This window comes from Panthera leo, chromosome C1 (assembly GCF_018350215.1).
Source record: "Panthera leo isolate Ple1 chromosome C1, P.leo_Ple1_pat1.1, whole genome shotgun sequence".
In the NCBI taxonomy this organism is placed as follows: Eukaryota; Metazoa; Chordata; class Mammalia; order Carnivora; family Felidae; genus Panthera; species Panthera leo.
The window spans coordinates 181,689,474-181,707,470 of record NC_056686.1 but is presented as its reverse complement, the minus strand read 5'-3'; the positions used below and the strand labels follow the sequence as shown (position 1 = coordinate 181,707,470).

At 41.1% G+C, this 17,997-nt stretch overlaps 1 protein-coding gene across 6 annotated transcripts in view; it reads left to right on the top strand.

Moving 5' to 3' along the window:
- Window positions 1-17,997, top strand: part of HECW2 (HECT, C2 and WW domain containing E3 ubiquitin protein ligase 2) — a 321,128-nt gene that overhangs the window by 92,419 nt on the left and 210,712 nt on the right. For 2 of the 6 annotated variants that reach the window (XM_042949542.1, XM_042949538.1), the window contains exon 2: window positions 4,291-4,618. The exons of 3 other annotated variants lie outside the window; for them this stretch is intronic. The gene's annotated coding sequence lies outside the window, so the exon portion shown is untranslated. Of the gene's footprint in view, window positions 1-3,515; window positions 3,602-4,290; window positions 4,619-17,997 lie in introns of those variants that run through there. One more of the 6 variants, XM_042949539.1, reaches the window with a different exon arrangement.

The window sequence follows — 17,997 nt, the reverse complement described above, 5'->3', positions numbered from 1 at the left end:
CAGAGATTTTATTAAAATGTTAAGCCCACTAAAATTGGTGTTTCTCAGCAACAAAGAATTGTATTTGACTAAAATAAATTGATTTGTATTGCTAATGCAACTCCTTATTAATCATGCTGGATAACAAATCTAAAATGGCAAAAAAACAAAATTCAGGAATTTTTATATTTTCCTCTTATGACAACAAAACAAAGGGAAAAGTCTTCAGAGTTCAGCATTTTTACCCAAGTGTGTTTAAATATATATATTCAAAATTAGGAAGGGAGGATTTTAAAAATTATATTTTTATATCTGCTGTCTATTATATTCACTGAAAAAGTTACAGTTTTGATGTGACTTTAGAAGTAATTCTTTTGATTTTGATATAACTTCACCATTTTGGATTTCACAAAACTGTTTTATTTGTTCTTTAATATGATTTTTTTTTATATGTACCTGTCTTCCAGTTCACTAACTTTATTTTTGCATTTTCATTCTGTTGTCAATCCCATCCAATGGATTTAAAAATTTTACTCATTTGACTTTTCACTTATAGAATTTGCATTTCTTTCCCTTTTTATAGATTTTATTTTTCTTATGAGATTCTCTTAATCTTATTAGATTTCTAATGAGTATGTTAACTCATTCAGACCATATTTTCCTTCAGTTATTTGAATTGAATTGAATTGAATGTAGCTGCTTTAAATTCTCTGCTAAATCCAGTGTCTGGGCCCCCTAAGGGGCAGTTTTTGTCGTCTGTAATTCTCTTGACCGTGGATCCCATTTTCTTGTTTGTTTGCACATCTAGCAGTTATTGATTTTACACTGGCTGTTGAGAGTTCTAAGTTGTCGAAATTCTGAATTCTGTGGAACAATTTTTATTATTCATCCATTCATTCATTCATTTATTTTTGAGAAAGTGAGAGTGAAGCGGGGAGAGGGGCAGAGGGAGAGAGAGAGAGAATCTTAAGCATACTCAGTGTGGAGTCTGACCTGGGGCTCCGTCTCACAACTGTGAGATCTTGACCTGAGCTGAAATCAGGAGTCAGGCACTTAACTGACTGAGTCGCTCAGGCACCCCAACAATTTTTACTTTAATGTTAATTTTTATCCAGTAGGCAGATTTATTTCTTTGCACTTTCTAGGTATGATTTTCCACCTCGTTAGGATGGATCTGTGGAAAGCCCAGTGTGGTTCCCCAGCACTTCTAACTTGATGGGATATGGGATTCAGCCTCTAAGTTTGGTCTCTCCTGTGGATTTTGTTAGGGCTTTGTTAGGCCTGGTACTTCTTCCAAAGCAGCATTTCTGATGTCTTAGCTAGATGCCTGGAATGATGATCAGGTGTTCTTTTTCTTCGGCTGGGTCATAACTCCCGTGTTCTCCAGCACTGCTGGACCTCACGGAACTTCAACACACTGTCAGCCCTGTAGCAGCTGCTCTCTGGAAGGCCTTGGTAGTGTTTCCCTGCACATGCGCAGAGCAGACATTAGCCAAAGGCCTGGGGGGCATCCCGATGTGCACTTCTGGCCTCCACCCCTCCATAGCTCTTTCCTTTCCTGTGCCCTGCCTGTTGATCTCTGCATCCTCGGCTTGTCAGAACTTCCCAGGACTCCAGCTCCCTGCGCTGCACTTGGGAAGTCATCACCTGGCCGAGATCTGGGTGGTCATAGAGTCACCTCCTGAGTTTTTCTTGTCTCTGGGATTTTTGTCTTCAGCCACCTGCTGTGCAATGTCTGCAAACCACTGCCTCACAGTTTTACAGTTGGTTACACTGGGAAGGCCAGTCTGGAACTAATTATTGGCCTATGCCCTGAAACAGAAGTTTTCCCCATGCTTTTGATTGACAGCAGGGAGTAAGCGGTTTCATTTTATTTTCCCATTAATAAATGGTAGTGGAAGTCCCGTATGTTTGTTAGTTCTTCTTAGTATGTCTTCTAATAGTTTTAGGTCCGTGGTAGGGAAGAGAGGGCAAGCACTGGAGCCCTCAGGCCTCTTGAGCGACCGGGATGCACACGGAGACTAACATTTGCAAGTAAAAATAGCACTTATGTAGAACTTGGTGTGCTTGGGCATGTTGTTGGTCTCAACAGGTCTTCTGCAACCAATGACTCTGAAAGGCCCAGGTCCCAGCATCTAAGACATTAAGTATGGCTCATTTCTGTAGTTGAAGGGCCACGACTGTGTTTAGAAGAAAAGCCTGACTTCCCTGGGACCTCAGAATGACTGAACAGAGACCTGGCCTTAAGCAGAGACAGCCATTTCTCCTGAGGCTCAGATGGGCTATTCTGACCTCTAGACTGGAGGCAGCCTCACTTCTGTGGGGACTTTGCCATCCCATGTGGAGAGGGATAGATGGCAGCATTGTCATTTTTAACTGACAGCTGTTTCCAGATCCTTCTTCCTTACAGGGTGAGGGTTAGGCAGCAAGCCATTCATCTAGAGCAGGTAGGCCCTCCCCAGATTCAGGAAAGTTGTAAACTTATATGGCAATCCAACCAGTGACTAGCGTAGGAGTGGGCGGTGAGCCAGGCCTGGCCAGTGAGATGTAAAGGAAAGTCTTTGGGGGAGCTTCCTTTTCTGGTGAAAAGCCAGAGCTTCCTGTAGAGTCATTAAACTTCCCCTTCTCTTGTACCTGGGAATCTGTCAAAAGGCCATGAGATCTTGAATTGGTGCACCTGTGTATCCACCGTAAGACATCAGTCAAGAGTAAAAGCCAAGAATGACAGAGCAGAAAGTTAGGATGAGCTTGGACTGTCACTACAGAGTTCTTGCTTCATGTGAAAAAAATCTTCCCCTCTTTGCTTAAGTCATTATTGTGAAGCTTTCTTGTACCTGTTGTTAATGCTGAGCTGCTAGGTGGTATTGACATGCAGAAGGGAAAAGGAGGGACATCAGAGGTTTGCGAGGGCAGGAGAAAGAATGTGTGGGCCACTGCAGTAGTTACTACTCCCGGGAGTGTGCCCAGCACCGTTTCACCAGAGTTAAAGACTACCAGGTTGTGTTTTATAAAAGCAACAAAAATCTGATACCAAATTTTTGAAAGTAGTAACTCCAAGCCATGCGGAAATTTTCAAAAGTTTAATAGGACCAATCGTGTGAGGGAAAGAATCTATGAAATGAGTAAACTAAGTAACCTGAATATATACCAAACCGTTTTCTTGGGCATTGTTACGTGAAAGTGGTGAGGGGATACATTTGGAGAAGCTGAAAGAAAAGAGGAAATGCAAGGCCAGGATGGGGAAAAGAATTTCAGCGTACAAATGACGTCACCAATTTAAGGCTGTTACTGCTAAACAGAAAAATATTCTCTCTCAGGCTCTGACATAGGTGCACGTAGAATCTAGGGTTCCTAACAATAGCACATGTGTCAGGTAGAGATTCAGACTCCTGTAGCTCTTGGTAGGAAGCAGCCACCCCTCGTTAGCTGGATCCTGAGAAGCCAGGCTGTTTCCTAGCAACGCCTAGTTTTATTTGCGGAACAGAGAGATGGTCTCTATAGAAATCAATCCCAAAGGGAAAGGATTTGGGTGGAACGTCTGGCCGGTGAGGTGTGGTTTAATGGCACGCCCTGCACTTTGATTGTGTTTCTCTTGGCTTACATTTTCTTACTCTCTAGGAGTGTGAGTGTTGTTTGTGTTTGGCTAATTGTTAATAAGGTTTTGCATTGTACAACTCAGTCCAGATGACTTTTAGCTAATCTGGAGAGAAAATATATACTCCTGGGTCAGAAAAATAAATTGTTCTCCAGGCGTTTGAGGCACTTTATAGGTCCTATTGGGAATACAAAGAAAACAAGTTGAAAATATCAAAGCGCCATTTGGGGAAATTTGGGGTGTGAACACAGTTCTTAAAACAGGTGCTAATTATATTTTCTCTCTCCAGAAAGTCTCACATGCACCCTGAGATTTTCACAGACGATTGCAATGTAGCTATAGCCCTGAATCTCCAAATTACAACAATTAGTGCCTCGTAAATGGTTTTCAGAAATCGCTGGATTTATAATTTATTTTGGTCTCCATAATTAGAAGTGACCTCTGACAAGATTAACACTGCCACTCATTGCTTCCTTCCAAGCTGTCTAAATAAAAAGAGCCAAATGCTTAAACATGCAAAAACACTTAGGGTACCCAACACAAACAACTTTCCATGAAAAATCAAATGATCGCTGTTTAAAGAGGAGACAGAGCATATTAAATTCGTTTCAGGTTCACTATCTAATTCCCCTTGACCTTTGGTCTTGTGCTTTTATTTCTGGCTGTTCAAAAGGAAAACACTTCAAAAGGCTTACTTTGCTGTTTCTCATTTTCAGGCAAGTTGAAGTCCCTAAACAGAGCTAGGAAAACGCTCCTTATGAAAATTAGAAGTATAGAGTGTGCTGTGCACCAATGCTTCTCAAAGTGTGAGTCTGCGATTTATCTGTGACGAGATAAGAAGTTGTCTCTAGAATGTAAATGAATGCCCTGCATCCTTCATTGAGAAAATGTCACTGATAAAAAATTAAATGAAATAATGGGCTTATTGATGTAGGTATTTCATATTCTGGCTCAAGCTTGTCTTGCCATAGACCAGGAACAAATAGTTTGCCAGCATTTCTCTGGACCACCCTCAGTGTCTGCATGCCGATTATATCTTCAAAGGTGAGTGAGTGGCACAACAAATGTATTTTACTCTACCTTAAAAAGTATTATGGCTTATGTATTATGATACTTTTCATATTTCTTTGCATTTGGATGGTAAAAAAAAAAAAAGTAGGATTGTAATAGTTAACCAAGGCAGTTAGAGTATGTATTTTAGACCTTTAAGATCCCAGAATTTAAACTGGTATTTTATAGATAAAAAACTAAGGTTCAGAACGGTGAGCCATACAGCTAGTTGGGAGCTGTCAAGGCTGGAACTTAAATGTCTTGTGTCTCAGTCTTCATTTTCCCCCCTTGTGTTGCAAAATGGAGTCCAGTGTTTTCCACCCTTTAGTTATTTACTCAGCACCTTCTTGAGTTTTGCCACATTGGATTACCCCCCCCGTACTATTAATATTTTTCTTTAAACCATCTGATTAAGACAAACAAACACACAAGCAAACAAACAAAAAACTGGTTATCTACCCTGACTTTGTTTTAAGTAGTAAGGTCTGGGACAGGTTTTCTGTGTTAGTTATATTTCTTTCCAACATACATTAACTGTTAAAAAAAAAAAAAAAAACTTTTGTCTGTGCACCACCAAGATTATCACCCAGAGCATACTTTGAGAAACTCTGGGGTTATCAGTGGTTAAGAACACAGACTCTGCAATCAGACAGACTAGTAAATTCAAATACATTTACTAGCTTGAGTGAAATATGTAATATTTTTCAACCTCCTGTCCTCATCTGTAAAAAAAAAAAAAAAAAAAAGAAAGAAAAAGAAAAAGAAAAGAAAAAGGAAAAGTACCAGTATGGTAAGAAATAAGATACTATGTATAAAGTGCTCAGCAAGGTGCCTGGGCTTTTTGTAAGGTCCTGCTAATTGCAAACTATCATCCTTTTAGCTACTGTTAATCATTTTCCTGGTGGTCCGAAGCTGCACTGCAAACTTATCCACTGGTTGAATCCACAAGAAGAGATTTCTGGATTAAAGTGACATACCAGGCCTCTTCTGCTTACAAAAACCAAAACCCAGTCCTTTGAATCAGAGTTCTAGAAATTACATAATAAAGCATTTAAATTTTCAATACCAAATAATACAGGATTTTAATGTGAGCATCATGTAGGTTCTAAACCAACATGCTTTTAAAGGTGATGGGAAAGCTGCAGTTTAATCCAAAATTCAGTCAAATGGAACAAAGAATTTATGTATGAAGTATTTAGTTTCCAGAATAGCTATCCAATATAGCAAAGAGTGACTTGTTCTTAAGCTCTTTGGTATTTTGGCTTGATTGCTGCCAAAGAAAAGTTGTTTCAGGTCATGTGTTTGCATTTTAGAAAATGCTTTTAGAACCTAAGAGCTTTGAACATGAAGTGGTTTTTGGAACAACTTAACTCTAAATTACTTTTTGTTACCTAGTTGTACTAGTCAGCCTCAGTCAGATTATGCTGTGCAAATGAGCTAACCCTGAGTTCTCAGTGACTTAACAGAACAAAAGATGATTTCTTGCTAATGCTATGTGTCCAGCATGGATTGGCAGGGGGTTTACTTTGTACTGTCATTAAGGCATGCAGGCTCAGCATCCTCTTGACTTTTGCCATATTGGATTATTAAAGGTTCTGCCATCTTGTCATGACACCATTTGTAACAGGAGGCCTCTCCAGGCAAGTGTTCAGGGAAGAGAGCACTGGAGACCCCCATACCAGCTCTTACATGCTTGGCCCCAAGGTGACATATTTCATTTCAGCTCAGGGTCCACATTCAGCAGTAACCCCATGATCTGCCTAACTGCATAAAGACTGGGAAATGGGGAGAAGCCCTTGGCCATGTAGTGAGCAGTCAGTGTCTCTGCCATGGTAGATGTGTCTTGCTAACAATGTGTCTGGTCCTCTAGTCTGTTTCAAAGCCTAAGACATCTATTCTTGCATGGTCTGGAAGAATAGATGCTGGGGATTTAAGAAGTGTCATACTCTGGTATATACTTTATAAAGTGTTCAGGAGACTGAATGAGAAGCACACCCAGAGCAGGACCAAGGACAGTACCTGAACTATGGATGTACAATAGTTAGAATCTGAATTCACAGCATTGCATTGGCATCGCAGACCATCACAGATCTTTCTTAGAATATGCATGTTAGAGATTTGGTTTGCAGAGAATTCCATGTATTTAAACTGGTTATGGAAGAGTTCCCTGGATAGTAGGCAGGCTTTAAAAAGATGGATGGCTCAGTGTATCCAAAGAAGTTTTAGTATATTTTATTCCCTAACGTACTGGAAGAAAGCCATACTTGAAATAGGCATTCTTCTGTCTACGTACTGAGATGGTAAGGCGGTTTTTATTTTTTATCTGGTTATTCTAGGAAAGTTATCTGAGGTGTTTTTTTCCCTCCTCATGTAACTTGTGTCACTTTTTCTTAAAGGATACTTATATAGGTGCTATAATTAGTAAATGCGAGATGATTGTATTTTGTGATGGAGTTAAGATGGCGTTGGCATGAGGTTTAGAAATTCTTCGTTCTGATAAAACCCATTACAAACTCACAAAATAATTGCTTCCCACACATACTATTTTTATAATGTTTGTTGGAATTGTCTTTTCATGCTTTTCTAAGGACTAATGGGCACATCAATAAGAAAATACATTTATAATGTCATCTTTTTATCCACATATCTCTCTTAAAGTCTGTTATCAATTGCTACATCAGCTTCCTTTGGTTAGTTTTTGCGTGATGTGTCTTTTGCCACTGATTTCCTTTGAGCCATTCTTTGGGATGCCTCAGATATATCTGCTGTGAATCATCTATGGTTTTATGATTTTTAATCCGATCTGAGTGACCATCTTTTAAAATTGGTGCATTTAGTGTTTTACCATTTGCTGTTATTTTTTGATATATTTGGACGTATTTCCATGTCTTACTATATTTTCTGTGTTACGTGCTTTTTGGTAGTTATTTTTTTCAACCTGTTTTTGTGCCTTCCATTGAAATGATGACGTTTATTTACTCCCTATCTTCCACATTTTTCCTCATTTTATTTGCTTGGAAGTTAAACATTCTAGGTCTAGTCTGTTAGCAGTTATCCTTAGAATTTTTGTCATGTATTATTGAGTTAAAGGTTAAAATGAATCCGTGTCTTCACTCATCTCTCAAGCTGTACAAGGATCTTAGAACATACTCATTGCAATCACTTCCTTCTCCACCTTTTCTTTTACTATCGGCAGCATTTAATTCTACCTGTTTTGGGGTGCCTGGGTGGCCTGGTTAAGTGTCCAACTCTTTGTTTTTTTAGCATTTATTTTATTTTGGGGGGAGAGAGAGAGAGAGAGTGTGTGCGCGCACAAGCGGGGGAGGGTTAGAAAAAGGGGGACACAGATCTGAAGCAGGCTCCAGGCCCCAAGCTGTCAGCACAGAGCCCAATGTTGGGGCTCAAATCCACAAACTGTGTGATCATGACCTGAGCCGAAGTCAGATGCTCAACCGACTGAGCCACCCAGGCGCCCCTGAGAGTCCAGCTCTTGATTTCAGCTTAGGTCATGATCCACGGTTGTGAAGTCGAGCCCCACATTGGGCTTCACGCTGGGTGTGGAGCCTGTTTAAGAGTCTCTCTCTCCCTCTCCCTCTGCCCCTCCCCTGCTCTCTCTCTCTCTCTCTCTCTCTCAAAAAAAAAAAAAAAAAAGAAAAAAAGAAAAAAGAAATTCCAGCTTGTTTTAAACCCCTTTTCCCATATTAGTCATTGTTATTATTGTTGTGGGTTTTTTATAGACAGGGATTGTTCCAGTTTTTTATTCTTCATAAAAAGCCACCAGAAAACTTAGTGGCTTAAAACAACAATTTATTAAGTAGACAATAAGGATTAAAACAAGAGACTGATCTGAATCAGCAGCACTGGAGTTCATGAGGTTTGATTTTCTTACAAAACACACATGCACACTCAGCAAAAGTTGCATTCTAAGATAAGTGGAAGCAAACAGAAGTTTCAAATTTAACTTCAAATTCTTGTTGATGTGCCAAACCAAAGAATATTCCTTTCTTTTTTTTATTGTTAATGTAGATAATGATAAAAGGTACCAGGTATACCTGAACTCTTCTTGTCATTTTCTCCAGTGGGTTTTCCCTTTTATGTGTTCTCTCATTCATTTTGCACATTTATTATTTTTTTAATTAAAAAATTTTTTAATGTTCATTTATTTTTGAGAGAGAGATAGAGCACAAGCAGGGGAAGGCAGAGAGAGGGAGACACAGAATCTGAAGCAGGTTCCAGGCTCTGAGCTGTCAGTCCAGAGCCTCATGCAGGGCTCAAACCCACGAACTGTGAGATCATGACCTGAGCTGAAGTTGGACGCTCAACTGACCGAGCCACCCGGGCACCCCTGCACCATTTATTTTTATCTTTATCTTTATTTTTATTTTATTTATTTATTCCTTTAAAGTTTACTTTTCAGAGAGACAGAGACAGCATGGGTGGGGGAGGGGCAGAGAGAGAGGGAGAGAGAGAGAATCCCAAGCAGGCTCCACACCACAGCACAGAGTACAATGCGGGGCTTGAATTCACAGAACGATGAGATCATGACCTGAGCCGAAACCAATAGCTGGACACCTAACCGACTGAGCCACCCAGGCACCTTTATCTTTATTTTAGACCAGTCTTATACTTGCAGTCTTTGAGTTAGAATAGAGCTGTGATAACTATCAAAGTCATTGTATTAATTTCTGACAGTTGTTTCCCACGGTCTGGCTGACATTACTGTTGGATTTTTGAGTAAATATAGGCTTTCTTTACAAATGTATGTACTTCATATGGACAGCAGAGGAACTGTGAAGAGCATCTCAGATTTTCAGTCTAAGCGGTAGGGACCAGAGTGTCATAAGTTGGATTCAATGGTGACATGAGAGAATCCTTCCTCTACGTCCTGTTTTGTGTGTGTGTTTTTTAATTTAAAATATGAATTGCAAAACTCCCAGTATATGCATGTTCATTGAGAAAGCCTGAATTTTCTTTTCCTACATAAAAATTTAGCAGTTACTTGATCACATTTTTCTCAATTTACTGTAGTTCATAAAATCATTAGAAGAACAACACTAACTCCATAATTATATCTAGAGCTTGAACTGGGTAGAGTCCAGCAGTAGTAGAGTGGCGAAAAGGATGGTTTTGGAGTGGGGGTGTGGGATGGGTCTGGATTCAAGTTCTGGCTCAGCTGTTTAGCTGGTGTTTGGGAGTTATTTCACCATTCTGAGCCTCAGTCTCTTATGTAAAAATGGGAATAATATCAACCGTATACATTTGCAGGGAAGGTGAAACAAGATGACATCTGTGAAGCGTACCCAAAGGTAGTTGCTTTGTAGGAGGTAGCCGCCACCCCACCCACAGGCTTTGTGGAGAGTCTGCTATTTGTCTGCCACTAGGCACTGGGATACAAACATGAATCAGCTCGCGTTTTGGTGGGGTGAGAAAGAGGAATGGTTCTGCGTGTTCGGGACAATATTACAGAGGCCACGAGAGCATGGTTTAATGCCTGAGATGGGTTCAGGGACTGGGAAGGTATAGAAGGTGCCTCACTAAGATGGTGATATTTATACTTATCATCGAATAGGATTTTTTTTTTTTTTTTGGTACTTACTGAGAAAACATCATTCTGGGGGGTGAGAATTTCATATGTACGTCTCTTTCTCATGAAGGGTTTATGTCAGCTTAACTTGAGGATTGCACCTCCTGTCCTATCCCTTTTTTGCCTGGCTGACTTATGTGAATCCTTTTTTAAATTTTCTTTTAAAGAATTTCTTTTATTTTTTAAATGTTTGTTTTGTGTGTGTGTGTGTGTGTGGGAGAGAGAGAGAGAGAGAGAGAGAGAGAGAATGAGCATGTGCAAGTGGGGGAGGGGCAGAGAGAGAGGGAGAGGGAGAGAGAGAATCCCAAGTAGGCTCCACGCTGCTGGCTCAGAGCCTGATATAGGGCTTGATCTCATGAACTGTGAGATCATGACCTGAGGTGATATCAAGAGTTGGATGCTTAACCAACTAAGCCAGCCAGGTGCCCCTGTGTATCCTTTTAGATAAGATTCAGAAGTCACCCACTCCATGATGTACCCCCAGAACTAAGGGAGGCAGTTGGTCTGTTTTGCTGCTTCCTTAGGAACTTTTTCATATCAGTGTTTCAGTGCCAGTTACTGTGTGTTGTAATTTGCCTTTTTCCATGTCTGTCCCTTCAGTTGCACTCTTAACTCCTTCACTGTGTCCTGTGCACGTTGTATCCTGAGCACCTCACCCAGCTGTCTGTGCTGCCTTATTCATGCAGATTACTGAATTTCACTGAAGAGTAGGTTTTAGGCTAGGGCAGTCATGACAGAAAAGTGAGTACTTTTTTACTGGAGATTTATTCCATTTATATAGTTTTCTCCTCATAATTTTATTCAGATTATTTTTGGTATTCATTCACTCATTTATTTGTTCAACAATATTAGGAGTTTATTATATACCAGCCATCTGAAATAAGTTTTAAAATATCTGTATTTAAGATCATAGTTAAGGAGCTGTCATTCCAGTTGTTTTTTTTTCAATCATCACATAATGTATTGGCCTTTTGCTTCCTGTTTCTGTACCTATGGATTCTCTCTTCAATATGGAAAGAGCTATGTGTTTAAATAGAAATGAATTTATTCCCTGAATTCAGTGTGCTTACTGCTTTATACCCTCATTCTTTTTTGTCCTTATTGTCTTGTTTCCAAAAATATGCATCTGCTGTTCTAAGCAGTGATAAGGGTTTATCTGAAAGTTGTGGGTAGTTTGGCATGAAGAATATCTGTTTGCCATTCTAAAATGTACTACCTTTATATTCACACCATAATTACTAGACATCTGTGACCAAGTGCTGGTATAAAATTGTTGATGGATCAAAGAATGATCGATCATCTTTTTACTCCATAAAAATATGTACAATAGTTTTGGGGACTGTAATTATAGCACTAACCTATAATATTGGACACAAATATATTACTGTAAGAGTAAAAAAAACCTTGAAATTTCCAACTGAGAATTTGCATTAAGTTAATGATAGGATTTTAAATATTTGTATACCTTTTTAAAGTGTCCAAATAGATAGATTTTTTAAAGTGTAAGTCTGTGGCATATTTTTGATAGGGTGAAGCATTCCATGCAAAAAGGAAAGCCGTAAGAATTCAGTGAACATCTGGAGGACATTAAATTTTTAGTTTTGAGCTCTGTGACAGCCATTTTTTTTTTTCTGTTCACTTAGCTACCAAACCCTGTCATTCCTGAGCTATTTCAAGGAGATAAACAAGGTGAACTGTGTATGCACATGCCCCAGTGTAACTGCTGATTTGAGCAAGGTTATAGGTCAGCATCTGTCAGGTAGTTTAGAATTTTCTAGTTCATCATATGATTTATTTGCCTGAATGGAGAGCTATGAAACAAATAAAATTGCTCAAAAATTTTTTATGTTTATCTATTTTGAGAGAGAGAGAGAGAGTGAGTGAGGAGGGGCAGGGAGGGGCAGACAGAGAAAGGGTGAAAAAGAATCCCAAGTAGGCTTCATGCTGTCAGCTCAGGGTCCGAGGCAGGGCTCGATCCCAGGAGCCATGAGATCATGACCTGAGCCGAAATGAAGAGTCAGACGCTCAACCGACTGAGCCACCCAGGTGCCCCAATAATACAATTACTTTTTACAAATTAATTATTATTAGTTGTAAAAGTCTCTCCAGCTAGAGTTATCATGTTTGTGTTATGTGCTGCTATTGTGGAACCTCCAGAATTCCTCATTTTACATAAATTTCACTCAAATGTAGGGAAACTATTACTTATTTAAGGAAATCGAAAACTGGTAGTGAAGTGTATTTTTCATCATCTGGAATCATTAAATATATGATCCATCTGTTGAAGTTTATTTTAAAACTTAGAGGCACGGAGGTTTTAGATTTAAAAAGGAAATTAATGATCATTTACTCTGCTGGCCTCATTTTACAAATGAGAAACTGAGGGCCCAGATGGATTAAGTAATAAGCCCACGGTTGCTCAGTAAAGTGGTTGGAAAAAACACAGTGTTTAATAGGAATTTCCTCCACAGTAGGGTTGCTTTTTAAAGGGAGTTAGGTACTAAAGTCAATTCCTGCAGGTGATTTTGAGTTTAGCTAAAATTACTCTCGAAAAACCCCAGGAAGGCAATAGGACTTAACACCGAGTTTGACCCAGCTGGTTTTCCTTCAGTATTGGAGCAGACTCCTGTCTTAGATTGAGTGCCAGAGAAGTTGGCTTGTGTTTAGGAGCTGTTTTTATACCCCTCGAACCCTATCCTTTGAAACTGAATTTCCACTCAGCCTGGTGGGCCCCTTGAAAGAGCTGCACCCTTCATGCTCCCTGAAGGGGCACACGCTCAGAGTCTGGAAAGGTTCCCATGCAGTTCAGATCGTTCTCTTTCTCAGTCTCTTGTCTTGTATCGACTGGGCGTGTGTGGTTACACTGGAGTGTGTGAAATGAGCATTTGCTGTGCCTCCCCTGAACATCGGTTCATCTCTGTAGATTCCATAGAGTACGATGAGTCACTTCCTTTACTGGAGGCTCAGAGAGATTTATTTTTTAAGTTGTTTTTGCTAGTTTTTATAGCACTGCCGAAAATACTCCCCCAAATACTTATTGTCCATTTGTCTGAGCAATACTTCAATGAAAGAATTTTATTTTTTTAGAGCTGTCAGAGTTTTTCAGATATGCGTAAATACTTCGTTCTGTTACGTTTGCTGTTTCCTTTCTGGGGCAGCGCTCCGATCCCTGAGGTTTTGAATCCAAGGGTTGAGTGTGGACATGAACTCCAGGCATAGGAAAGACTGAGATGATCTAATATGATTGTTTTGGTACACAATCTCCTTTGCCATAAAGTATCAAACCTACTCATCTTTTTCTAAACTGTAACTGATGAATTTATCTTTTCCTAAAGGCAGACGGGAGCAACACCTGTGAGTGTCCATGAGCTGAAATATTCCAAACATTCTTCAGATATTGAAATATTTCAAAATTACTTTAATAACTCTATTAAGAAAGATATGAAGAATTAAATGATGTATATGCAGAAATATTATGTACAAAAGGTTATAGGAGGACCCCTGAGCCCCTACTGTTTTCCAAAACCATGCACTTGCAAGTCTGAAAAGTCACACACCAGACCTTTTGTCAGCCTTCACCGCCCTGGCCTCAGATGCTACCTGCTGGCCTTTCGTTTTGAGGCTGTTTCTTCATTTGGCTGGGACACTGTCCTGACTCCCCTGGTTTTCTGCCCATTTGTTCTTTTATTCTTTACTGAAACTCCTTTCTTTTCGTACCCTCTTGTAGGTGAATTTTCTTTTTTTTTCTTAAAAAAATTTTTTTTTAATGTTTATTTATTTTTGAGAGGGAGACAGAGGATGAGGTGGGGAGGGACAGAGAGAGAGAGGGAGACACAGAATCCAAAGCAGGCTCCAGGCTCAGAACTGTCAGCACAGAGCCCACCGTGGGGCTCAAGCTCATGAACTGTGAGATCATGACCTGAGCTGAAGTCGGACGCTTAACCGACTGAGCCACTCAGGTGCCTCTGAATTTTCTTTTTTAGTATCTCCTTTCTTGAATGATTTCATTCACTCCCAGTTTTTAGCCAGTCTGGGCAGAAAGCTTTATTTCTAACTAAGGGTGGCTGAAGCCATCCTGGCCCATGAGAGCCAGTTGGGCACATCTCCTCCTGTCTCTGTGATCAGTGTCCTCACATTGGTGGCATGAAGTCAGCTGTGAGGGGAGCATGCATGCCACAGAGAGGGGTGCACACTGCAAATCAGGGCTGTGCCTCGCTCTAGCTAGCCCAGAACCAGCTTGCTAGCTACCCACTATCTAACCCCAACCTCTGTCTAAAGCTCCCCAAACCATTTCTCTCTGAATATCCTATTCCTTCTTTAAACTCAGCTTATTCAGGAGCACCTGGGTGGCTCAGAGTCAGTCAAGCATCTGACTCTTGGTGTTGGCTGAGGTCATGATCTCATGGTCTGTGAGAGTCCTATGTGGGTCTCTGTGCTGACAGCACGGAGCCTGCTTGGGATTCTCTCTCTCCCTCTGCCCCTCCCCTGCTCTCTTTCTCTCTCTCTCTCAAAATAAATAAATAAACTTAAAAAAACAAACAAACAAATAAGGGCGCCTGGATGGCTCAGTCAGTTAAGAGTCCAACTTTGGCTCATGATCTCATGGTTTGTGAGTTCAAGCCCTGCATCAGGCTTTCTGCTGTTAACACAGAGCCCGCTTTGCAGAGCCCATGTCAGATCCTCTGCCCACGCCCCCCCCCCCCCCCGCCCGCCCCTCTTCCACTTCCTGTGCACGCTCTCGTATTGTTTTAGTCTCTCAGGTTTGAAAATTGCTCAAGATTTCAGTTAGCAGTGTTTCCTGGCATTGTCACCTCTTTTGATTCTCATTTCATGTGTGTCTTTATTATTAGCTTCCTAAATAATCGCCTCAATCTAACATAGTCTAGTCCAATCCACGTTCCACATTCCTGTCAAATAGTTAGTAAATAAAAGTTTATTTTTGCCAGGCATTAAGCTAAGTGCTTTACATGTTTCATCTCATTTAATCCTCAAAACAATGTTATGGTGTAGTCTATCAGTTGGGATTTGTGACGGACTAAAAACAGCCAAACAAACCTAGCCTTTCCCTGGACCAGTAAGTGGCCGGGAGAATGGCATATGCACATTGTCCTCTAAACCACCAAGGGCCCATCTGGAGGTGGGGGTGGGGTTAGTGTTATACAGGCCACACTGCTGAGAACGGGAAGGGAGATGGAAACTGAGTAATGCAACAAATGTCTAATTTAGGCAGTTATTAGTATTCTCATTGTATAGAAAGTAATAGGCTAAAGTTAACTAGCTTCTCCAAGGTGTTTTCAGTTAGGATAAGGAAGCGTTGAAACTCTCCTGACTCTGCACCTTATGCTCTCTGTTATCCTTTGTCATAGACCTCCCCACTTATGTAGCAGAGGCTTGTGGTCAGATGCTTTGGCTGTGAAGTTGAGTAGACCTATATTGGCTTTGCCACTTGCTTCCTGTGTGCCACTGGGCAAGTTACTTACCCACTGGTAACCATATTGATCTCCTAGGAAATAAAATCCTCAGTTGGATTTTTCTGCATACATACGACACAGAACTTGGTTTAGTAAGAATAAAAGAAATGTTGACTATGGTGGTGATGATTAAACTCTATTTCAGCAAGGCAAAGAACATAGTTGCTGTACTGGCGAGTATAGGGCATAATTTTGGATAAAGTGTTTGTTGAGTTAAAAAAGAAAACAACCAACACTATGTGTAGGAAGATGTGATGATGAAAACTGCACTCCAGGCATTAAAAAACATCGTTAATGTGCAAGACTGACGAAAGGGAACTTGTCCCGCATCAGCTGAGGCTCCTAGGTGGAGGGTGACAACCACTGCCACATGCCAAAGTGAGATGCTTGACCACCCAAGCAGCTCTCATGAAGAAGATGCCCAGAGTCATTGTCATGACCCTTACCTGGCCACCCGGGTGAGAGAGGAGTTGTCGATTTGATGGAGGATTGCCTTGGGGGCATTGTCAGTGTGCTGGGCAGCCATTCCATCAACCATATACATGCTGGAGCGAAGTAGGGTGCTTCCCTCTACCTCAAGTCAAGTGAGAGGAATATCAGGGGAACTGCCCTGATGGCTTCACGAGTGTCCTCTACCGTGTGAGGGACACATTGGACTGGTGTCTGATCCATGCCTGAGGACTTGAAAGGTGAGGAGCTGTGGCTGGCTCAAGGATTGTGGGCATGGCTCATTGGCAGTGAGCTGCACTGCCTGAGTTTTTGGGATAAGAATGTGTGTTTTGGTGGACGAGGGGTGGGGTCTGTCCATAACAGAACTGGTGTTGGGTCACTGTCATGCTTGCTCCAAAACACTACCAGGAGGAGCTGATGTTACCTAGGGGCCATTCAGAGGGACAGGGCAGAAGACCTTGGCAGAAGGAGACTAGGTGTGCTCCGGGAGGGCCATCATTTGTGCGAAAGGGGGTTGTGAGTAACCACAGCAAAGAAACTGCAGGTGGGAATCCCCAAAGTGGGGTATTTTTTCCAGAACCCAGGAAGTGTCCCCTTGTGTGAGAGAGAGAGACCCTCGAAGCTCAGAGTGTTGGCAGTAGATTGTGGCAGTGCCCCTTAATCATACCTCCTCTGCTCCCTAACCTTACTTTCTTCCACCCACTGATAGTCTCAGAGAGTCAGAAACCGGTGAGAATTAGAGAATCCAGTGACACCCCCCCCTTTCTTTCTGAAGGCTTTCTGCCTGAAGCAGGCTTAGCTAAGAGAGAGGAGAAGATTTTATTTTAACTGAAATTTGAAAATTTAACTGGGACACAGGACTGGACATTGCTGCATAGAAGTGAACCTTTTTGTGACTTGATGTGACCAGAGGACTTTTCCTTTATCTCAGAATGACCAGAGAAGCCAAGGGGCCTGCTCTCATTTCATCCAGTAGTGAGCAAAGAGCTAGTCCCCCAGAGCAGATTAGAATAGGTAGCAAGGTTAAAGAATAACCTTGTGTTAAGTTACGCCCTGTGTGTCCTGCTTGCTGAACGTAGCAGTTGACCAAATACCCAATTGTAAAATTTACATTGGCAGATATGGGGTTAAACATCGTCTGGCGTTTGAAGTGGAGAAGACAAGTTGGGATTTGTTTGGTTTGACTGTCAGGTTGCAAATTGAGATGTTACAAGAATGGACATTGGGTGCGGTTTTAGTCTTAGATTCAAGGGAGAAAGTGAGCTGACTTCCACAGGCACAGTGGGATAGAAGATGGTACTGTTTGGGGAAATGTTGCCTTTGTTTGGTCCCTTGCTTCTAAGTCAAAGTCTTGCTCTGACTTGCTTCTAAGTCCGTCTGAGTTGACTGATAGCTGTGCTCCAGCTAGTTCCCCTGGAGAGAACCATTTTTGAAGAAATATGCAGGTGGCATTAGGCTCTGAACTATTTATGGAAAAGCAAGGAATTTCACTCAAAAGTAGCACAGAAGAGAAAATCAGGGACTGTATTCTCAGTGGTTTTTGACGGTATTGGTAGAATACAGCTGGGAGTAGAGGTGAAATAGAGTGCGATCATCACTAGAACCAAACAGCAACACGTTGAGGCAGATTCTGCCTCAGTCCTCAATGCAGGAGGCACAGGGTGGTGGAAATGAGGCCACATGTCCCTAAGATTGGCCTCGGCCTTCTTGTAGAGACCAGCACGAACCGACAGAGAAGTGAGAGATGATGTGGGCAGTCTGTATAGCTGTGGTAAACCTCAAAGAATAAAGGAAGAACTCTGAATTAGTGGAAAAGAAGGCTCAATTAAGATTTTAGGTTTTTGGTGGGGTCTTTACAGAGGTATCAA